The sequence below is a fragment of the Ascaphus truei genome, chromosome 3, assembly GCF_040206685.1.
Source record: "Ascaphus truei isolate aAscTru1 chromosome 3, aAscTru1.hap1, whole genome shotgun sequence".
In the NCBI taxonomy this organism is placed as follows: domain Eukaryota; kingdom Metazoa; phylum Chordata; class Amphibia; order Anura; family Ascaphidae; genus Ascaphus; species Ascaphus truei.
Genome location: NC_134485.1, coordinates 118045795 through 118070355, shown reverse-complemented (window position 1 = coordinate 118070355; position 24561 = coordinate 118045795). Strand labels below are relative to the sequence as shown.

Below are 24561 nucleotides of genomic sequence, written 5' to 3'. Positions count from 1 at the left end.
ACATTAAAATGTCTTAGGCAGGTCTGCAACCCTGCCTTTCACCATTATCCCCAGACTACAGCGCTTACACTGCTGCAAGGGATTCTGGGAAATGATATGCAAATGAGCACACAATGTGTCACCTTTTGTCTGAAAAACCATTGTTACATGGAGTCCATATAAGCTAATGCTCGCTGCTAACACAGCTTTAAAGCACAGCATGGGAATCAGATGCAAAGCCCGGGGGGGCGGAAGAATTTCTAGGGGTGTGCGGGTGGTTACTTAGGCCCCACGCTCTTCCCCACGGCATTTAAATTAAATGCCGGGGGAGGCGTGAGGCCTCTGTAACACACCTGCTGCCAGCCGGGTCTTCGGCGGCACGTCGCCATGGCAACGCTCGTCAAATGACGCGGTGGTGTCACGTGACGTCACATGACCCGCGACCTCATTTGACACAGACACTGAGAGAGGGGGGGGGGGCACGAATCCTTTCTGCTCCCAGGAAGTGGGCCGCAGCGCAAAAAGTTTGTGCATCGCTGCCTTAGGGATTAATGACATGATGGATATCACATCATTCCTCAAGAAAGTATGGGTGGTGGCATTGAAATTAACATTCTAATGACAGGCACATATGGCTCACTTCGTGAGATGTGTTTCTCGTGTGGAATTACTCCAATCTCTAGGGAGATACCACGGGGGAATACTATAATACATTTTAAAGAAAGGCCCTTTTTTGGGGATTTTTTCTTAAAAGGTCTTTTAAATTCTGCTTTTTTATTTTTGGTAATTTTAGGTAAAGAATGTTTAAAATTATTAATATTAATAAAGCTTCATTATTTTTAGTTGATTCAGTTATTAATCTTATCCTGTTTTGAATAGGCCCCCCATATGGGACAGCTTTTAGATGGTTCTTAATGTAGATCCCTTATATGGGGGAGGTGCTTTTAATTCGCACACATTCTTACATCTTTATTGCATATTTCTATTGGTGTTGTGTGAATGTATTTTATCATATGTGTATAAATATGTATTTAATATTTTGCAAACTTGAGGATCCTAGAATTCACATCACCTAGGTTATACAAACAATTGTGATTTGGCATTTAATTATGTCCAGTTATTAAAAAAACAACATGGCAGGCATTAATTATCCATAATTCCTAGTTGTAACTTAATTTTTTCAAATTAAATTATTGGTTGACCAGAATGCTCCTTTTGTGAGGATTTTACTCTAAAGAATATAGGTATAGGTACATTGACTGTGGTGGTGTGGACACTATCATTCCTCCTTTTTCCATGCGTTTTGGAATCTAGTGCTAATTGTCACTTGTGAAAGATTGTTTATAGCTTTATAATTATGATTATTCAATCCAAATGAGGACTATATATACTAGTACCCCAATGACTGTGACGTCAACCCCTGATGAAGCCCTCCTGTGCGAAACGCGTTGAGGTTGTCGCATTACACTTTACACGTCATCATGCATACGGAGTGGAACCTCTGATCCGCTGCGAGCGGCATAGCTGCTGGTCTGTGTGAGTAGAGGATTCCCCTGTTTGGTGGTCTTAAACGTGGCCGCGTGGGGGACGCTTCAGCTGTGTATCAGCTGTTGAGCAGATTAGTTTGTCATCTCCTCCTTCACTCGAGTGCTGCGAACGGAAGTCCGGGGACCCGGCTCCCTGGGCCCCATCTGTATAACATCTTTGGACTCATTTGCTCTCACCCGAGACTGCGAGGAGCCTGCTTCTTAATTCCTTTAATGTGAGTTTGCTATACGTGTTTGTGTGTCTCTATTACACCTGTTTATCCATTCATTTCATGGGAAAGTGACCTCAAATATACAACAGTAAATTTAGTTGTTGCTTGAAATGTTCTGGCCAAAGGATTGAACTAAATGACCCATACTTATGAGAAGAAAAAACATAAAAATGAACTAAATCATTTGTCAAATTGGATGTGCATTGGGGCTTCTTCATTCACTCTATGTTCTGTATATTCAGCAGTATGTAAACTCCATCAGTTTTCTTAGTTTGAGACAAACACAAATATATATATATATATATATATATATATATATATATATGTTTTACTTTGCATATGTATATAGACACAGATATGTATTTGTGTTGGTACAAGACAAAGGCGTAATCTAGTTGTAAAAAACACTTGCTTGATAGTGGGAGAGCGTCGTACAAAACACTATACCGGTTAGAGATGTGCGAACTTTCCGCGTTCGTTGGCGCACATTGGTTCAGCAAGAAGTGGCGCTTCAATGTAAAAAGTTTGTAACAAGTTCGCTAAATGCTGAAAGTCAATGGGCATTGACCGTTCAATCGGTTTTGTCAACTTTCGATTTCGAAATGCAGTCGTACAGAATGTTGTTTTCGAAGTTGTGGTGCTGCTGTGCTGCCACTTTAAAGAAAGGAGATGGGGAATTTTGAGTGCGGTTCAGCAGCACTGGATCCCCTGATTCCAATTACAGGGAAAAATATATTAGATTGCTGTTTATTTTTTGAATCATTTTTTTAAGTTATAGCAGGGTTGCGCAAACTGCGGTTCGCGGCGCTTAAAGAGGCCCGCGCTCCTCCTGAAGGCATTTAAATGAAATGCCGGGTAACGCGCGCGAGGCCTCTGTAAGTTCTCTTACCTTATCTCCGAGTGACGTGTTGCCGTGGAAACGTGGCATCACATGATGTCGTTACGTTAGAAACGCTGAAGACGGGGGGAGGGGTGGAGCCGGCAGTGGGGCGCAGAGGGAAAACTTTGGGCACCCCTGAGTTATAGGACTGAAGCAGGGGGTCTCCGGAGCTGAAATGTGTTTATCTCCACTCTAGGACCCCCTGCTCCCTAAAACACATCTGCAGGTGGTGCCGGTATCTCTGCAGGTAACCGTTCCGACGGGGCTAACATAACGGCAGCTTTCAATATCCCGCGTCTTGCGGGCCAATAGGAAGCTGTGACGTCATCCCTTGCAGCTTCCTATTGGCCTGCATAGCGGGGGATTTGTAAACAGAGATACAGGCATCCCTACAGAGAAGGTAAGTATCTTGAGAAGCAGGGGGTCCCCGGAGCTGAGGTTAACGCAATTCAGCTACGGATACCCCCTGCTTCATTCCTATATAACTAAAGCAATAAAATAAAAATCTGCGATTTTGTTGCATTGCTTTAAAAAAAAAGTGGTATTTTTATTTGCTGTACGTGGGGGGTGGAGGATTTGTCACTTACTTACCATAACTTTATTTGTGTCGGCTTAAAAAAAAATCGTTATTACTGTGTATACAGGGGGCTTCGCTTCTGTTTGAATCTGTCCCTAATAAGCGAGCATGTGCCAGATACGTCATTAGGTCACTCTAAAGGTTACGCCTCAAACTAAGGGGGTTATGTTTAAAGGAAGACAAACATGCAAGTTAATACTCGCAAAGCCATCATTGCCCCTCTGATATTGTAAGACAGAGGTTCCCAACACCAGGCCTCAAGGAGCGCTAACAGTGCAGGTTTTAAGGCTATTCTCTCATCAGCACAGGTGACCTAATCATTTTGACTGATCCACTTGTGCTCAAGCAGGGGTATCCTTAAAACATGCACTGGTAGAGGTCCTTGGGCAGGGCTGGCTAGTAATCCTGCTAGGCTTGATGCAGGGAGCTTGGGTGGGGCCTCTTAACGTCTCCTTCGCAATGTCTTCCTGCAGTGTCCCGCAATGTCTTCCTGCAGTGTCCCGCAATGTCGTCCCGCAATGTCTTCCTGCAGTGTCCCGCAATGTCTTCCTGTAGTGTCCCGCAATGTCTTCCTGTAGTTTCCCGCAACATGAAATGGCAACGCGTCACCATTTGATGTCGCGGCACCATGATGAGTGACACTGCAGGAAGACATCGTGAAGGAGAAGGTAAGAGTTACAGAGGCCCCACGCTCTCCCTTGGCAATCAGTTTAATTGTTGAGGAGAGGGGCCTCTGTGACCGCAGGGCTCGGTGCAGTGGTACCGACGGCACCACCATCAAGCCAGCAATGAGGCACGAGTTGGGAAACTCTGTTGTAAGAGGTTAAGGGAGCTATTCATTAAACTTCGTTTCCATGCATTAGGCACGATCTCATACTAATGAATAACCACCTAATACTTGATCCGTTTAATAAACTTTTCAATGCTGCTGCAGACTGCTTATTTTTTTGTGTCTCCGCAACACCAGTATTTTTTATATAAATCACTAACCTTTAAGGAAGGGGGAAGCACAGCACTTCCAAATCATTCTAAGAGGTTGCTGGGCCGTTGTCAAGAATAGACCTTTTGGAAAGGAACTACTATATTATTGTTAGCACAATGACTTGATGTGGAGTGTGTCTGCAATGAGGAAATATGAAATAAATACTCCGTGCATAGGCCTTTTTCAGATTGGCTTGGTGGGTGGGATTTATCCCACGTCTCACCTTACTTTATTAAAGTTGATCGTGGCATGACGTGTTTCCGTACACCTTTATCGTGAAGACTAAACTCACAAAGTTTCTGATCTTTATATAGGGTGGGGCCTCCCAAACTCACACCTGAAGATCTATCTAATTATTTAAACACCTGATTCTAATTATCCCCTTTAATATAGCTGATAAAACCAGGGTTTCACTTACTTTTGCACATACCCTGACTCTTAACCACTCATGGTTTTTTTAAATTCATACATTATTTTGTTTCAAAAGACATGGAATTTGTTAATACAGCAAGGCCCCGCTTTTCGGCGATCCGCCGATACTGCGGAATCGAGAAGGGGGCCGCCATGTCTGCGGATGCGCAGAACGGGCCGGTCCGGGGTCACTCATGCTCAGAACGGGTCGGTCCAGGGTCACGCATGTGTAGAGAAGGATCCAAATTGGAAGTCACGATGCACAGCCAGGTACTGGTGAAAAATTGCAGTGGGAGCCTCGACCAAAAATTGAATTAAAAAGTATTTATTGAGTGGTTAACACCTGGGTAAGAGAGAACTCTTACCCAGGTGTTAACCACTTAATAAATACTTTTTAATTCAATTTTTGGTCGTGGCTCCCACTGCAATTTTTCACCAGTACCTGGCTGTGCACCGTGACTTCCAATTTGGATCCTTCTCTACACATCAGTCTCTGCGCGTGATGCACGCATCAGTAAGAGGTCATTTCAGCAGCTACCAGTATGTGAGTAATTTATTTTGATTGTACCCTGGCTGGGTCTCATGCTCTAGGGAAGACTCGTGGTGTTGTTTTAGATGGGGCCATTCAATCTGTGACCCCTTTCTTTTCACATATTACAGGTCAATATTGTCCACCCTTCAATGAGCTTTCTTATCTCATCTTCCTCACCACCTACTGCTGTTTCATTAGCCCTCTTCTCAGGAACTGGGGTTATTATCTATTGTCTATTATTAACCCTTTCATACCAAATTTTTGGATGCACTGTTTTATATGGGAACTCATCTAGCTCTCATTATGCCAATTCAGGGTCACGCATGTGCAGAATGGTTTTTTTTGCCGATGTTGCGCTTGCGTAGAACGGCACATTGCCGGTCTGCGCATGCGCACATAATGAAAATCGCCGGTTCCGCTTTCCGCTGATTTTTGCTTTGCAGCGGGTCCTTAGAACGGAACCCGCTGCATGACTGGGGCCCTACTGTATAAACCCTATTGGATATTTAAGAAAAGACTGGTTTTGGTTCAAGAAAGTAATCATGGAAACACTATGGAAACCTGTAATTATCATTGGGGTTAACTTTTTCTCACCACTGTATACATTTATACACAAACGCATACATGTGTGTGTGTGTCTATATATATATAGACACACACACAAACACACACACAGCCGCAGGCAGATTTCCCGGGGCTCAGGACTAGAGTTATGACCGGGGCTCCCCCCCCATGTTAGTGGCCTTATGAGCCCCCCATTTCCCACCTCACGAGCCCCCTCTGTCACCCCCCCCCCCCCATTTCCCATGTATTTCTCTTTTCTTTGTCTCACTCTTACTCCCTCTTTTGTTCCCGGCTTGTTTCCGGCGCGCGCCAATGTCAGAGAGGCCCAGCGCACGCCAGCATCAGATTCTCAGAGTGGGACAGAGTGAGGGAGAGGCCTGCAGCTGGGGGAGAGCTGGGCCATGCGCCAATGAGATATACATCTGTAAATGTGTTTCCCCATACCCAATCTCTGATAGGGGCAATTACAGGGTGTGTGGTGCATATACCTGCTGGCAACAGGAGGACTGAGTCGTCCGCCGATGGTAGTGGGGACATAGGAACAGGCTTCTGGGTTTTATACCCCACATATCTCCTTAGCAGTGCAGCACCTCCCATGGACTCCAGGAACTGAAGGTGATCTCCCACGGTAGAACTATTACCTCTCCCCCCCCAGTAAGGTCACGCACCAGGCAGGAGGTATATTGCAAACAGGAACGGGTTTATTACTACACTCTGCAGTAACAGTTACTAAGCAGTCTTCCGCCGCATACAGTCTTTCGCCGCATACAGTCTTTCAGTATTCACTGTAAGATGTTCCCTGGACCGTCACTACAGGCCTAGGGCACCCGCAGTCATCCTAGCTCTTCCCCACCTCCCTAGCAGAGGCAGAGGTATGGTATGTTCTCACTCTCCCACCGAAGGGAAGAGCACATGGGAAGGCCCCAATCTCAGGCTCCCAGTTGTGTGACATGCCTTCCTCAGAGGGGACGGAACAACTTCTAACTTTAGGGCGGTCCTGCCCTTAAGAACAGCCAGAAGGCGGGCACCCCGTTGTCCCAGCTACAACAGGATGTACCACCCCCTGCTGTCATTCAAGTGCAGTACCAACTACTGGCAACCTGATAGTACCAGGGTTTTCTGCCAGCCCAAGGGCAGAATAGTAGCCAGGGGGGGTACCCTTGCTACACATCTATATATACATACACACACCTATATACACACACATACCATATATACATCTACACACACACACCATATATACATCTACACACACACACACACACACACACACACACACACACACACACACACACACACACACACACACACACACACACACACACACACACACACACACACACACACACACACACACACACACAGACACACACACAGACACACACACAGACACACACACACACAGACACACAGACACACAGACACACAGACACACAGACACACACACACACAGACACACACACACACAGACACACACACACACACACACAGACACACAGACACACACACACACACACACACACACACACACACACACACACACACACACACACACACACACACACACACACACACACACACACACACACACACACCTCTTCCCTTCCCTTCCCGCTCTGTAGTGGCACCTAATGGCCGGAGTCGGGGAGAGCTGTTGCACAGAGATCCTGCTTTCCACTTCACCACTGACCCGAAATGTTAAATACTGACCAGACCGGGGAAAGGGGGGGGAGGATTTCCTCTTTGTCCCTGTCTCCCCCCCCCCCCCCGGCCAGCCGACCCCACATGGAAATAGCTAAACATGTCCACATTTTCAACTAACAATAAGGGAGTTTTCCCTCATACGAAGAGAGCTTTGTTAAGTGTGCTGACGTGGCTGTCCACTTGAGGGTGTAGTCCAGTGTTTTGTATTTTTCAACAGGGGTCCCCTGCAATTTTTAGGTCATTTGAAAATTGTATGAAATACAGAAGAATTTACCATGCATCTGATCTCAGATATGCTATTAGAGAGCATTGGGTTCATTACAATGCATCTGGTCCGCAGAATTTCACAATATAATTATAGGGCTCTTTAACCAAATGAAAGGTTGAAAATCACTGATGCAGTCCCACACACTGAAGAAGTTGGCAATTTTGTTTTCAAATTTTTATATAGCATTGAAGCAGGGAGTCTCCGGAGCTGAACCCCATTCATTTCAGCTCTAGTAACTCGACTCCGGATATACCGCTGAAGTAGGTGCCGGTAGCCGCTCCGTCTGAGCAAGAAGGGCTTTAAAGTTTAAAGTTCTGTGCCACATGGGCCAATAGGATGCCGCACCAATGACGTCACGGCTTCCTATTGGCCCGCAGGTCCCGAGATCTTTAAATAGCGGCTATAACGTAATCCCTGGCAGCCGAGGAGAGCAGCTACCGGCACCAACTTCGTTGGTAAGTATTAGGGGGTCCCCGGAGCTGAAAGTAACGGGGTTCAGCTCCGGTGGTCCCCTGCTTCAATCCCATATAAAAATTCTTCGGCATTGGATTGACTCTTTAATGGATTACTAGGGAACTGACATTTTACAAATAAACCAGACAAGTCTAAGGCCCAAAATCCACAACAGGGTGCTAAGCTTTAGCACGCCTTTACGCTCATTCAAATGGGAGCAAAGGCACGCTAAAGCTTAGCAACCTTTTGTGGATCAGAGTGTAAGTGTTTTTACATTCATTTTGAACGTTTTCCCTGGCAGTGTGTGTAAACCGTGTAACCTAAAGACTTTTACCATCCTTATTTCTGCTTCATCGTTCCCTTGTCCTGCCAATGCCTTTCTAGTTAGTTATTTGGCAAGCAGGAGTGCAAACAAATCGGATTACTTTATTTATTGACATGTGGCAAACCAGATTCACAATTCAGTCCTTGTTGTAAGTTAAAAATAAATAAATAATAATATAAAAAAAAATATATATATATTTATATATTAAATATTGATGTTGGGAACTCTAAAATCCCACATAGCTGTCCACAAAATTACTTTTGTAAAGAATTTAACTATCCCCCTGTTTTCCTTAAACAAGTCTAACAATGCTAAAAGCAAATATTTGGCTGCGTTTTTGTTTAGTTGGAACTGAATTACATTCCCGCAGGGGCCACTGAAATAGGGAGTGTTCCTCAACCTGGTGTTTTTCCTTACCCTTATCAGAGAGCCAATTAAGATCAGGGGAGGAGGGAGGTAGGGGAGCTTTCCCAGTGTAAACTTTTGTTGAACACACAGTGACATGACACAAAAGGGAGCAGCCAGATGAACTCCAACCCCTCACAAGTCTTCACTCACCATGTTTACACACTGGATTCAAAATAGTTTAAATACTTTTAGATGTCAGATTTAGGTTTAAAAAAAAAAAAAGTCATCAGTCACCTAGATTTAACCCTTCCAAATGTCACAGCCATGTGTACACTTTTGTCCTAGGAGGGATCGCCCCTTTTAAAGGGACTGGCACTGTGGTGTAGCATGTTTGGCCGCGACCAAACCGCCGCCACGCCACCTTGCTGCAGGGCATCTCTCAGCTTGACATTAACGCACATACTCCCCGTGCGGCCGAAATGTTCCTTCGCTGAAATGTCCCGCGCGTCATCTTTAAATGTCCCGCGCACTGCTACTCTCACCGGCACTTGGAACATTTAAAGATGGTACGCGGGACACTTTAGGCACACAGGACACTTCAAGGGGAGCGGGACATTTCTGGTTGCACGGTACCGTTCGAGCTCTCAGGACATTTCGGCGCGCAGGAGTGGGCGCTGCGAAATGTCAAGCTTCGAGGTGCCCCGTGGCGAGGTGTCGTGACGGTGTTGGGCCATTGCCAAACGTCCCATTCTGCTCTGGCTGTACCAACATTTAAGTCCTGATCAGTACACTGCATTTTCGACACTGCGGTTCTTCACTCAATTATTTGTAATCTCCTGTATGTATTGTATGTTCTGTAATATTTGTGTTCTCAGGCTTCCGGCCCTATATCTGCTCCATATCATACATTACGAATCTATGAGTGTAAATATGTTGGGGAAGGTGGCAAAGTGATTTCATCGCGAATATACTGTATGTTGAAGAGGGGACTGTGTGTCGAAGTGTCCAATACCTTTAAAAGCCTTGGCTGATTTTGACTTGTTTCAACATTCTGTGGTCTAAAATATTTAAGAGCTCACTACATTATGCAAGAGACTTCTTTAATGTGTTCATCAGAGACTGGGTACAGTTACAGTAATATGACTCCTGCTAAAACTAAGGTTTCATTGCTTCCCATACTTTGTGCCCATTATCAGAAGGAAATGCGGTTAGACCTCTTTTAATTATCACTGTCCTCGCAGTCTACTCGTTTATTTGCTTACATTGTGCTCTTTTGAGATCTGCTGTGTACGTGTGAAATACAGGTTGCCGAGTTGGACCGTATCAATATATTTCATATGGATTTTCACAAAGTAGTTATTTTATCCCACAATGTACATTTACCACAGTTTGAATCCAACGTGTAAGCATCTGAAACAAATCATGCTTTATTGTTAAAAAAAAAAAAAAAAAATGTTTTCAATTGCATTTTCCCTGAGGGATTTGGACTGAAAATCACATTGTTTGACGGCCCTTCTCTAGAATTCCAAAATTAAGTCCGTGTGGGGAACAGGCAGATTTCCTTGTGAGATAGCTCTTCTTGAAGTGGTCCGTCCGGAATGTTGCTGTTTCATGAAGACGTGCAGTGCTTGGGTCTCCAAATCTCTTTCAGGCACCTTAATGCATCTCAGTAATGCTGCCTGTTTTTACCCACACACACCCTTTTCAAGTGGATAAACCTGAAATCTGTGTCCCAAGTGAAAAAAAAACTACTACACATTTCTTCTCTGTTTGTGCTGTTGAGATAAGTATGTCTTTGGGGTTTCTAAGAGCTTTCTGAATAGTTGAATGCTTAAAACGATGAGCCTCATTTTCCAACCCCACTTAACCAAATAGTTCACAGACCACTAAACAGACTTTTTTTCTTTCTTTTTGCCCAGTTTCATTTGACGACGATAGCTTCTGCCTTGCATGGGCAATGAAAATGTAATCGGCGATGAGATAAACCGTTTATTCAGTTCATGTTAAGCGGCTAGAGTGAATATTTTTTTCATGAGTCACAAAGATGATATAGTTTCATCTACTAAGATTCAAGTAATATGTCGGAGAACAGTAGGACGATTTGGGGATTTCTGAATTGGAAATTGGAAATGTTATTTGTTTGCTAAAAGTAGTTTCCCTAGAATAATCTGTACATTGCGTGTCTAGTGCAAGAAGCAGAATAATAATAGGAACATACATACAGAATAATAATGAATCATGAAAATCATTTGGTCATGTTAGGCTTTTTTTGGCCTTTATTAGCGCTTGTTGGAAGGAGTGTTATTCCAGTGTTGACTTCAACTACAAAAATGTTGTGGGTTCAACTCCCTGCCTTGGGAAATCACTTTATCTCCTGATGCCTTAGTTTACGTAAATGTAATTGGGTAGTTGCAATAATAATAACATAGTTCATTTGCTAACTGACAGATCCTGCCTAAGGCTGGGTAACAGATTCTCCCTCCTGGAGGTTAAAGAGAAACACTGATACCTATAAATGCATAGATTGAAGTTATTCAATTTATGTGTCTATTGGTATCAATTAAGGATCACTTAATTTATTCACCCCGCACACTTAGGCCTCGGGCATGGTCAGCGCTTATGCGCTGAGCCGTGCTGCTGCTCGGCACTGAGCCCCTGCAGCCGCAATGAGAGTGGCTTTAGCAGGGGCTCGCGCACGCGTCAGCACGCTTGGGGAAGCGTGTGTCTGACGGAGTTTTGAAATTTCCCGCGCTTGCCGGAGCGCAGGGCCGGTCACGTGAGCGGTTCGCCCAATGAGGGCGAACCAGCTCCGTGACGTCACTGGCTCGCCTCCAGATCCGCCGCCGACACGCCCACGGACGGCGCGCTGTGTAAGACCAGGGAAAGCACCGCTTTCTAGCAGCCTCCGCACTGCTAGAACAACTATGTCCCAGGCCTTATTCTGGTAGGAAATGATCCTGAAGTTGTCCGGTTAGGAGAAATACTGACTGTTCTGTACTTGTCCTGCACCCCCGTTATGATTTTTTTTGAAGTAGAAAGATTTTCAAAAGTATTTCTCATGGTGCTGAGTATCTGTATGACGAGATCTGTCACGGCCCGCCACTGCATAAAGTTTTTCGTGCAGAAATAGATATATACGCACTCTCTCTTTAAAAAACAAACAAAACTATTTATTGAATATACAAAAGGGCGCCAGAGCACAACGTTTTGGGGTGTTATCCCATGTTATCCCTTCCTCAGATTGCACCCGAGGAAAGGATAACACCCCAAAACTGTGCCATTGATTACAAAAAAGCTGCTTGACAATCACTGAAACCTGTGTTGCTGGCAACCCCGTTTCCTCAGTTATTTATGTAGCACTGTTCCCCCCAGTGGGGGATGCACAGCTTGTGCTACCTTGTGTGTGGTGCGGATACCTGTTAGGGTCAGGAGAGCTGAGTTGGATCGGTGTTGGTATGGCGATCAGGACAGACTCATGTTCTTTCTCTGTAGTTCTTTCTCTTGACACATGACAGGGAGGAGAGATAGAAAATACAGACCATGTTACATTTATAAGCCCCTAAAAAAAACGGTATAGATCAGACACTTACCAGGACACCCTTCTACTGTCTCTGTAAGTTCTCCCCACTTAGATTGTAAGCTCTTTGGGGCAGGGCATCCTTTTCCTAATGTTTCAATTATATGTCAGAAGTGCTTATTCCCATTATGTGTCACGTGTATTACTGCTGTACAGCGCTATGCACATGGATGGTGTTCTATAAGATATACATACGTTATAGATGATGCGCCTCCTTCGGAGATAATCAGGGGGTTCCAGAGTAGAAATTTCGGACTCGCTTCTTCAGATGGTTGCCTTGCGAAACGCGCGTCATGAAGTAGAGCGTCACGATCGGTGACGTCATTGGAGTCCGACATCAGCTACCAGGGCTTGTATTTGCGCCCCCTCCACTTCTGGTCCGCCGTGGCAGAGTGGTTGTATTCATACACATGACATACACACTGTTTCCCATTGTAAACCTGCCTTCTCTTTTAGCTAGCTTCAACACACCTATTGCAGACACTTACCAACTGAAGGAACATCATTGCTGCACCTCTTAGAGATTGATAGTGTCATCTGCTAATATAGGTTCTTTGGTGTTAATAGCTTTAGCAATATAGAGAATAGAGGCTGAATCACTTGTGGTTTTACATGTACTATAGGGACAGATGTCTATACCATCACTTATAGCAGTCTCCTAATCCAGTTTTCCTATTAGGATTGGATTTGTGTGGATAGGAATATCTTGGTGAAGGTAACCTCTAGTACAAATCACCTTCCACATCCACAGTTCAGGCACACTTGTATGTGGATAAAAAATATATCTATATGCAAGAGACGTGTGTCAAAATAGAACTTTGCACATACCATACCTAACTTGGAAATAAGGAGTGTATATGATATAAGTAATGTATAAGTAATTCATGTGAGAATATTGGGCGAAACATTTCTTATGTAATAATTTGCAATCCAGTGATTGATCAAGAGAAAACAAAACTGATGAGCTCATGTGTTATTTTTAAATCACTTGGATACAATATGTATACAGTGCCACAAATTATTGATGATTTTTCTGGAAACGCTGCTGATGTCGCAGTAATATTGACATTTACCGGCAGGGTAAAATAAACAAAATAAAATAGCTGCCTATAAACTTTGGACATTAAAGACGAACAATATTACTACTCCTCTACGGGGATTTTTAAACATTGTTTTTTAATAGATTTATTCACATTGTCACATATTTTGATGTAATAAAATTGTATTATTTTTGTTTTTATAAAGACCCTGATATCTCCATAGGAGCCACTGTAATTTCTAAATACTTACCTTATCAGCTTTATACCATCATAGAGTGCATGCATTTGGAGGGTATATATATATATATATATACGGATTTGCTTGTGTAATATATAATATTAATAATATATAATATATAATAATATATAAGGATTTAATATATATATATATATATATATATATATATATATATATATATATATATATATATATAAAAAATAGTACAGGCATACCCTGGTTTAAGGACACTCACTTTAAGTACACTCGCGAGTAAGTACATACCGCTCAATAGGCAAACGGCAGCTCGCGCATGCGCCTGTCAGCACGTCCTTAACAGCAATACTAGCTTCCTACCTGTACCGAAGCTGTGCGCAAGCGGGGAGACTATAGAGCCTGTTACAAATGTGTTATTTACATCAGTTATGCACGTATATGACGATTGCAGTACAGCACATGCATCGATAAGTGGGGAAAAAGGTAGTGCTTCACTTTAAGTACATTTTCACTTTACATACATGCTCCGGTCCCATTGTGTACGTTAATGCGGGGTATGCCTGTATATAAGGATTAATAATATATAAGGATTTGTTTGTGTAATACGAGCTTGAGACAAAAGGTGGCACTGAGTGCTCATTTGCATGTCATTTCCCAGAATCTCTTGCTGCAGTGGAAGTGCTGTATGCTGGGCGATAATGGGGAAAGACAGGGTTGCAGACCTGTCTAAGACATGCAAATGAACATACAGTAATATTTACAGTTGCTTTATGCTTTACTGTGGAGGGTTTTTGTCACTTTTTTTACCCACCATAACCTTAATAATTGTGGTGCATATACTGCACAGCTGTCTAACATTTGTAATGACATGAATAAGGATACTTCTTCACAGTAAATGTATGCACAAGTAGGTAATTTTTTAATATACCTTTACTTGGTTGTATAAACAATTCTGCCTCTCATTACTATTTTTTCTTATTTACTTCTCCTGTATATGGGAAACATTTGGAGGTACTGCATTGCTCAGCATGTAAACTATTCTGCCAGTTCCAGGTCAGTTTCCTGTTACAGTCATGGGAACTGGTGCATTTCATTCAGCCCTGGATTAATTACAGGGAAAGCTGAGCTTATCCTAGTTTTCAGTAACATGCTTCCAGTTCCCTATTATGAGAGGTTGCTCCCAAACAGGTTGCGGACACTGCGCTGAGAGGAGCTTACCCACTGCTGCTCTGCCATTCCGCAGAAGTCGGTGCAGGCTTTGGGAGAAAGTGAACATCTATCTTTAACTTCAGTGACGGAGGCGGATTGCTAGGAGAACTTTTCATTCTTAAACTCCGGCGGAGGTGATTGGGTGGAGCTGGCTTTCCTGGAATTGTACAGTAGCATAGATTTTCCTGTTGTGTTTCAATGTCAGCCGGCTCACGTTAACTACCGCAGCACCGCTCAAGGATTCCCTGTGTCTCCGTAGCAGTTACCATCAGGATCCCTGACCTGTCAGCAGTTGGTTGGTTCACCACTTTTGTGTTGTTTTTTTTTTTTTTTTTACCCATTCCTTAGCACAATGCTTCAGTTACCAGAACTATGGCGAGATCCACCGGTGGGTATTTATGCTGCTATGTAAACTTGGAGGAGGTTTGAACAGCTTTCTTTTGTAAGAGAAGTTATCTTGTGCATGCAAACGTGTGGACTGTCACCATGCTCACGTGTAATTCTAGTAGATATTCTCTGTGGTGGGGAAAAAGGTTGCTGTCTTTGTCAGCCAGCTCTGAATCACAGGGGCAGCTCTGCAAGGGTTAAAGATCCGGCCACAACAGGTGGCAGGTGTGTTCCTTCAGTATGCTAAAGGGGCGGCGAAGGGTTGGCGTGCAGCAACGACGCTGACGCCGACTGTACTTTGTTAAAGTATTTTGTTTTTCTGCCACACAATTAAGTATAGATTAAGGAACTGTATCACACCTTCGCCTGTATTTACTTTTCTGTGAGGGAACAATATGGTGACTAATTCAGATAAAGCCTTTATAGAGGAAATATTGAATATTTGATGCAAATGAGCGTACTTCGCCTTTAAATATGTAACGTGTGATGCAAATGATCTGTACAGAGAGTTTTTATTCTGCACCCTTCCGTATGTGCTTGTTAGTTGTGGACAAAAAATGTCAGTAATTTTGTTTTCTTATAGGTAGTAATGTTTTTTCTGTGTCTGGATTAGCGTATGTGTGTTAACCCTGTCTGTGCCGGAACATCCAGCAACGCATTGTTTTGCTATTCACTTCACGACCCTTTTGGCTGTGGGGATGACTGTTAATGATTTTACCAGGAAAGAAAAAAACGATGAATCATTTCTAAACGGGAATATAAAAAAAAAAATAATCATGAGTTCTGAATATTTTTAATAATGCCTTAAATTCCCTGTGGATTTCACAAAATAATTTGGCCGGATTTAAATGGGGAGCTATGTTTCACGGCAAATGTGGCGTAACTACGGGAAAAATAAATGGCACAAGATCAAATCAACCCATCCACCTATTGGAATCAAGAGGATTTTATTTGATTTGATACATACGGTGCAATTGTTTTGCCGCAGAATTGCACCACTCTGTTGACGTGCGTAATTGTATTTATATGGCGCTTTGCAAAATTGCAATTCAAGGTAAATCAAGTGCAAACAATGGGGATAACAGCAGCAAGTGAATAACAACATAATGCAAAGGGAAGAACTTACAATCTAAGCTTTTGCCTCAGTACCTTGGTTGGGAGATATCAAGGCACATCGCAGAGCAGTAGCGTTCAAAATGGCGGTAGCGTCCATTTAAGTGAATCGCAGTTACCACCAGTTCTACTATGTAACTACAGCTCCACCCCATTGTAACGCGATCCGTTACAACGCAAATCCGCTTATAACGCGATGCAAGCGTGGCTCCCAATTTTTGTATTATGAATACTTTACAACAAGATTATTGGTATCTTAAATACTTTATTGTACAATTCATACAAGTGTACATTATTTCTAAAGCTTATAACGCGATGTGGTTCTTTGGACCCCAAGCACAGCGTTATAAGGGGGTTGAGCTGTACTATGTAACTACGCTTTGCGCATTAATAAATCCCGGATATTAGAAGTAGGAATAAGATGACCAATTATAGCAACAACAAAAAATTAACACATTTAGCAGTTATGATATTTGTGCTAACAGTGCAATCAGACAAGTTAGTATCACATTAGGATCAGTTCTGAATCAACCTGCAACCCCTATTGTTATGCAGCAAACATGGTTGTAGATTAAGCTAACATGCCCTTTTTAATAGTGACCTTTCGTCATTTTGTTCCCTGCATCAAAACTATTCTTTTTGTTTCCGCGTGTAGTGAGTTGTTCGTTAGTTTACATTTCCCTTTCGCCATGTTAATTTAACCCCTTAAGTGTTGATATATGATAAGGCTGCTTGTTATTCTTTCCAGCAATGAATGGCAGAAGTTGCAATAAGCGTGTTATTCATTAAACTTGGATCAGTTGGAGTTGGTTACCACAGTTTAATGAATAACCCCCCCTTATGTATCATAAAGATTATCAAAACATTTTTAGAATGAGTACACTGTGTGCTCATTTGCATATCATTTCCCAGAATCCCTGGCTGCAGTGGAAGCGCTGCATGCTAAGAGATAATGGGGAACGGCGGGTTGCAGACTTGTCTGAGACGTGAATGTGCTCACAAGTGATATTTTTATTTGCTGTACACTGTACGGAGTGTTTTGGGCACTTTTTTGTACCCACCATAACTTATTTATTGTGTGGCTGAAACCTATCCCAGCTTCACATTGCAAAGCCAGTATAACCAACCTCACACTAATAAGCCCCAAAAGGTTGGAACAGCTGTCTTCTTGGCCTTTTGGCTAAGACCAAGTGTAGTGTCTATCCTACCTGTGGCAGGAGTAGGATGGACAGGGGCACACATTTGGTCCTCTGGCCTGGTTGAGAGGTGGGATGAGCCCAAGATTTCTTGGATCCATGCACCCCGGCTGGAGAAGTCACAGTGGTGGTGGTAGTGGTGGTGGTGGTGGGGTGGGGTGGGGGGGTCTTAATACAGTACCCTCTGTGTGAGGCTCGCAGCGGGCAAGGTTATGCCCTAACGCAGCTGCACAATGGTATGTGGAACAGTTTCCGGCATTGGGCCCTTGATTCTACGGATTTACTTCCCTCATTCATGGGCCTTCTGGCTAATTGGGGATGACATTTTTTAGCCTGGCCCATCAAGGCTGCGGTGCCCCGGCACAGACACGCAGCACTTGGTGTCCTGCTGTGGTTGCGGTAGCAGTGCACCCACTTTACACATAGCACTTACTTTGTGTTGGTGTGTGCAGAGGAGATGCAGTTATGCACGGCTAGTCACTGTCTCTTCGGAGAGAAAACGACCTGGGTGAGTAGGCTCCAGCCGAAAACCAAAATCTTGGACTTCCTTGCGGGCCTTCTGGCCAAAGAAAAGAAGAGGAAGACGTCCAGAACCCTGATGGAGGACAGCGTCAAAGAGCCCTCGGAGCTTCCTGGCCCTCAGGCTGAAGATCCTTGGGAGGAGTAACATTACTTTTTCGACTTCGGGAGGACAGTCTCAAGCAAGAGCACCCAAGCCACTGAAGCGGCTTGAGTTCACGGGGAGGGAATTTAAAAAAGCTGTCTGTGAGTAGGTTTACTGGCTATGTACGTCTTTAACCCAGGTTGTGCTGAAAAGCTGTGGAATATGTCTGGCATAAGCTTGTAGTGGCCCATGTTGAAATGAATTTGAAGCAAAAGGTGACACTGTACTTATTTGCATGTCATTACCCAGAATCCCTAGCTGCAATTGAAACATTGTATGCTAAGAGATAATGGAGAAAGGCAGGTTGCAGACCTGACTGAGACATGTGAATGTGCTCGAAAGTGATATTTTTTATTTGCTGTTTAGTGGGGAATTGTTGTCACTTTTTACGCACCATAACTTATTTAATGTGTGGTTATAATTAATATAGAAGTCCCAACAAGTTTATAGGAAGTCTGAACTATCACAAGATGCTGGTCCCATACTATTTTTTTTTTTTTTCACAATGTGACATTACTTTCCATTGTGATCTCAATTTTATTTTCTTTAGTTGCATTGCGTTTACTTTTAAAGGGCACCTAAAAATAACGGCCTTTGTGCCTTTCCAGAGACGGCTTTTTCTCAGAACCCAATTGAATTGCAGCCTCATTGTTTCTTTAGTTAGGCATGATAGCCACTAACAAAAGAGTGTATTTCCTGTGATATATATTATTGTGCTTTTTACTATTAAGGTTTTCTCCAGGGAGTTAGTAATAAATCTTAACAACACCTGTTTAATTTTGAAACAATAATGTTTGAGAAGGGATAAGGTGTGAGATTTCAATTTACTGCAACTACAACCTTATTGAACAAGCAGCTATATATCATAGCTGTCAATATCAATTTATGAACGTGTGTGACGTTTAGGGCAGGAGTGCGTGAAGTGGGGGCAAGATGCTTACAGAGGACCCTGCGCTCTTTCCGAAGGCATTTAAATTAAATGCCGGGGGAGCGGCGAAAACCTCTGGCTCCGACAGCTTCTGGCGACACGTCACCATGGCAACGTGATGCCACATGACGTTGTGACGTCAGAACGCCGGAGCCAAGTTAAGGAGCGGGGGGGGGGGTGGGGCGAACAGGGGGAGAGCCTGCAGGGGGGCACAGGGGGGAATGATTGCTTACCCCTGGTTTAGGGCACCCTGGCACCATGTAACTCCTCCTACTCTGACACTCCTCAAGTTCGAGCAGATAGGGCTTTTTGCCTTTTTCTTTGCCCCCCCCCCCCAAATCCTCTATATCTGAAGTGGCTGAAGTCTAACATTCTGCATCAGATAACTATAAACTGTTCTCTCACTGCCACAGCTCTGCTCCAATAACAAAGCCGTACCACAATGAGGTTGAAAGTATCCTTTTAAAAATGCATCCATATCCCAATGTTTAAGACACATTGCATTAGGTTGGTTGCGGCAATCTCTATTAGCGATTATCTGAAGCAATAGCAGGAGTTACTTGTTGTTTTCAGTTTAACAATAATGCAAATGGTAAAATTGTGGTAGAAAAAAAAACTGAACTCACTTTTATGCATGTTTTGTTTTTCGTACTAGTTACTGCACCACTTTTGCAGCTGATAGAAATTGGATATTTGTTTGCCGTTGCTTAAGCAGCAATACATACTACATTTTCACCACCCCCCCCTTCTGTGTGTGTGTGTGTGTGTGTGTGTGTGTGTGTGTGTGTGTGTGTGTGTTATATATCATGTGGCAATGCACCTCAGCTGCCAAAAGTTTGGTGTTCCTGTTATAAATCTAGAAATCTTGCTTGTGTGCCTAACATAATGGCTGATTCAGTCATGGAGCACCTACAGTGACATCCTTATATTTACTGAGGTAACAATATCTATTGTTACAGTTCACAGCTCAAACTGCTGGGACCATTGGCAACAAATGATCACAAACGGGAAAGTGTTGCAAAAATCTTGCACTGCTTGGGAGGCGGGCTAAAACGTGCTATAGAAATGGAAAGATGCTTCAACCCTCATTAAAAGTTGAATGAAAAAAAAGCCACTATTATCTAATACTACAGAAATGATAAAAACATTTAAGATATCACACGTTTTGCTGCTTTAAACTATACCACAAAAAAAAATGTTTTTGAGAAAAGACCTTGTGGTCTGAAACGTACGTCGCAATGGAGTTTTGGTGATCGCCTGATGATTTATTGAGATTAAATAAGCCTTTTTCTATTGAGTGTGCTGCGGACTTCATGTTTCTGTGAATCTATTAGACTGGTTGGTTTTCCCTGTCTGTCTGCAAGCACCTGGATTTCTGATAAGTATATATTATTCATTCTTTTTGGTCTGTGGCTCTTTGTTTGTGTGCACCCAGCATTATTTTTTGTATTTTTTTTTGTATGTGTGTGCATGTATAATATATATTCCTAGTAAAATAGTTTAACTGTATTTGTGCCTGTCTTTTTCTTTATATAGAAAAACACACACTTGTTTTTTTTTTGTTTGGTTTTGTTTTTATGTTCAAAGAGTAGTGACATTTCAATTGTTTGAAGAAAAAAAATCAATAAGCTAATGAAAACTAAAAATAGGGGTTGCCCACTAACGCATTACATTAGCGATTTCACCACAAAACAAAAGGCCCACTCATTTAAAAAAGGGTTCTACAGCAGAATTCATTTCAATTCTAAACCTCTTCGGACAGGCCCTGATTTCAGGCCTAACCTGTTTACCGTCAGGCCAAACGCTACGTCATGTTCTCCACGTCCTCCAATCTGTAGGGAATAAACAACTAGTTTTTATAATGCAGTTCATCAACATAATACACTCGTAAGCATTTTGTAAGAGAGTGTATTGTGTGGGCTACTTGCATTGAGAAAAGGGTCCAATCTATATATTTTTTTTATTTTTTTTACCCCTGTAAGAATAAACAAAATTTAAACAATGACCTTATTTGTAGAGCATGTCGCTCTGAGGTATGTTTGTGTGAAGTGGAAGGGAAAAAAATAGATCATGTCCAGAGTGTAGAAGTGCATTTATACAGTTCAAGCTGGTTTTGTAAATATGCACTGAACTGTAGCTATAGACCTCAAGGTGTTAAAGAGGTAATCCAAGGGGACCGTTTTTTATTTCTTGATTTAAAAAAGAAAAAAGAAAAATAGGTTTGAAAAAGGGTGTCTCTGGAGCTGAACCCTGTGAATTTCAGCTCTGGGGACCCCCTACTTGCAGAGATACTTGCCTAAATAGGGGGTGCCGGTAGTCGCTTAATTGGCGGCGTTTCAAAGGTCCTGCGTTACGTCATTCCGTGCGGCTTCCTATTGGCCCACGTGATGCGGGAGCTTCAAACTTTGCAGAGATGCCAGCGCTCCTTTTGGAGGTAAGTAACTCAGGAAGCAGGGGGGTTCCCGGAGCTAAAATGAATGGGTTTCAGCTTCGTAGAACCACTGATTCAAACATACGTAAATAAAATATATATATTTTTTTTTTTAATAAAATGGCCTGCTTGGATTGCTCCTTTAAAGCAGAGATTCCCCAAAACGTACAGAACGAGAACCAGGGGAGTCACCAGATCTGAACCGCATTATTTTCAGCTATGGATACCCTCCCCCCCCAACCCCTCTGGTTACTGAGATACTAGTAGTGAAGGTACCTTAAAATCTCCCATATAATGCGATCCTATAGGAAGCCACAGAAGAGTATCTCGGAGACCACAGGGACCCCGGCGTGGAATATAACGTGGTCCAGTTAAGTGTTTAAAAAAAAAAAAAAATGGAAGGAGGATGAAAAAAATTCAAAATAAAAACAAGGCAGCCCAGATTGTTGCTTTAAAGTCTTTCCCATCATCCTTGACTATTTCTTCCACTTGTTGATTCTAGCACGTTCCCTCTGACAGGGTGGTGAGAGACTTGCTTCCACGGAATGTATAACATCGAAAGGAATGCCCTATATTTTCCTGTTCAAGTTCCATTCTCATTCCCATTGTCAAATATGTGTGTGTTTGTATAATCTATCTATCTCCCAACTCACATATCTACTGTCTGTTTGTATGTGCATGTATCGTTTTCCTCTTTTCATTCTGAGTTTTATTGTGAACGCCTTCACTAGTTGCCTTACTTTGGAGAGTCTTTAACACCAGTATTATTTCATCGGTTGAACATGACCCTGGTGGAAACACCATTTATTGTATGTTATTTGGTGTATCAGGTTTCAATGTTGCTAAAACATTCTTGCAGGTTTTATACGTATCAGATGAACAAATAATTTGAGTAGTTTGCCCACATGACATATTGATTTAGATCCTTCTGCTGTAGACTGTTTTAGATACCCACAGCTTGAAAGCCACACTACTAGAAGCCTATTAATCTATGATAAAGTAATCATTTAACTTCTGATGGTATAACATATAATGCGGCATGAACGCATCTTATATTGTTAGAGACATTAATAACTCAGGAGATTGTATATTTCAGCTTATTGTAACATCAATATATTTTGCCAACTATCACTTTGGGAAATTCACAATGTAAACGTTTTATGCCCAACAGTGTACCTTCGATTGTAACTTTGGAATCACTTCATCATTGTTACCACATTAAAGGAGCAATCCAAGGGGTGATTTTTGTTTTGTTTGTTAAATGGGATTGAAGCAGGGGTCATCGGGGCTGAACCCCATTCATTTTAACCCCCTGCTTGCAGAAATACTGACCTCTGTACGGGGCACCAGTAGCCGCGTAGGCTGGGCTATCTGGGGTTTCAAGCTTCCTGTTACACAGGCCAATAGGAAGCCGAAGCTGATGACGTCTCAGCTTCCTATTGGTCCACAGAGCGCGGGAGCTTTGAAACTCCACCATTGCATGAACGCTGCTAACCAAGCGGTTACCGGCACCACCTATGGAGGTATGTATCTCTGGAAGCATTGGGTCCCCGGAGCTGACATTAATGGGTTTCAGCTCAGGAGACCTGCTTCAATCCTATGTAAAAATAAAATTGGAAAACAATTTGCCTGCTTGTATTACCTCTTTAAGGCATAATACTTATACTCTTGAATGCAGAATACAATGTATATTCCGTGGAAGTTGCTGTTTTATTTATTGAAGTTAGGATTTTGGGACGTCATCAGAACATTTTTGAAATAATTTTTTTATTGCTGACTTATGCTGCTAAACGGGATGTAGACTTTTAAAGGTGGAATAATATATCTTATTATCTTAATATATCTTTAAATACCATTAATTCAGTAGTGCATGGTCTGGCAATTTCTTTCATCCCTGATGCAGAAGAATTGTAAAGATATGAGTCATTGAGAAAACCCCCACCCCTTTGGTTTAAAGCAGTGAGACTCCGGAGATGAACCACATTAAATTCAACCACCGAGATTCTTACGGGAGGAGGCATTGCTGGTATCTCTCTTCAGTTTAAACGTCCCGTGGGACAATAAGAAGCTGCAAGGGAAGAGGACACGGCTTCTTGTTGGCCCACAGGACTTTTAATCTGCCATATTGTGAACCCAGCCAGGCGGCTACCGGCAGCCCCTTCAGATGGACATATCTCGGGAAGCAAGGGAACCCCAGAACTAAAATCAACAAAAATACCCACTTTGCGCATCAATTTTATAGCACGTGTATTTATACAAACTTTCAGAGAGCAACTGTTGACCTAATGTTACAAAGTCAATTAAGCCCAATATGTTTACTCTGAGAATTACTGTAACTGGGCAGCTGGAAGTATGTGGAGGTTCTCATGATCAATTTGTCAGGAGTGGTGGGAATGCATCTGAAACCGCTAGCAAGCAATGTAACTTCCGATGTGTGTACTAAACCAGAGCTGTACAAACAGCCGCCCAAAGGCATGACAGAGCTGCTACTGGCTCCAGACGCTGCTAATGAGTGAAATAAGTCGAGAGGAGGTCAGTGGAAAGAAGAAGATGAAGGGCAAAGGAGCGTTAAAGACCAGTACCCAACAGAGGGAAGGGTGCAAGGAAGGTTAAAAGCTAGCTATTCAATACCATTGTAGTTGGTTTGCTTTGCCTGCCCGTAAACCGTTTGGTCTTGGTCCAAATGATGCAGTATTTATTTTTAATGATCTATCTCAACCAATTACGAATGAGCTGTCTGTGAGTAGTTTTACTGGATATGCACTTCTTTAACTCCGGCTCTGCTGAAACAGCTGGGTAATGCGGCAGGCATAAGCTTATAGCGATCCATGTGAAAATGGACTAGAAGCAAAATGTGAAACAGTTTGTGCTCATTTACATTTCATTACCCAGTATCGCTGGCTGCAGTGGAAGCATTATATGCTAAGAGATAATGGGGAAAGACAGGTTGCAGACCTGTATGAGACATGTGAATGTACTCACAAGTGTTATTTTTATTTACTGTACGGTGGACAGCTTTT

General features: G+C 42.7%; 1 protein-coding gene across 7 annotated transcripts in view; it reads left to right on the top strand.

Annotated features, from left to right (window-relative positions):
* MID1 (midline 1) overlaps nt 1–24561 on the top strand; it is a 463742-nt gene that overhangs the window by 302292 nt on the left and 136889 nt on the right. The window contains exon 1 of one of the 7 annotated variants that reach the window (XM_075589405.1): nt 14744–15210. The exons of the other annotated variants lie outside the window; for them this stretch is intronic. The gene's annotated coding sequence lies outside the window, so the exon portion shown is untranslated. Of the gene's footprint in view, nt 1–14743; nt 15211–24561 lie in introns of those variants that run through there. 7 annotated transcript variants of the gene reach the window in all.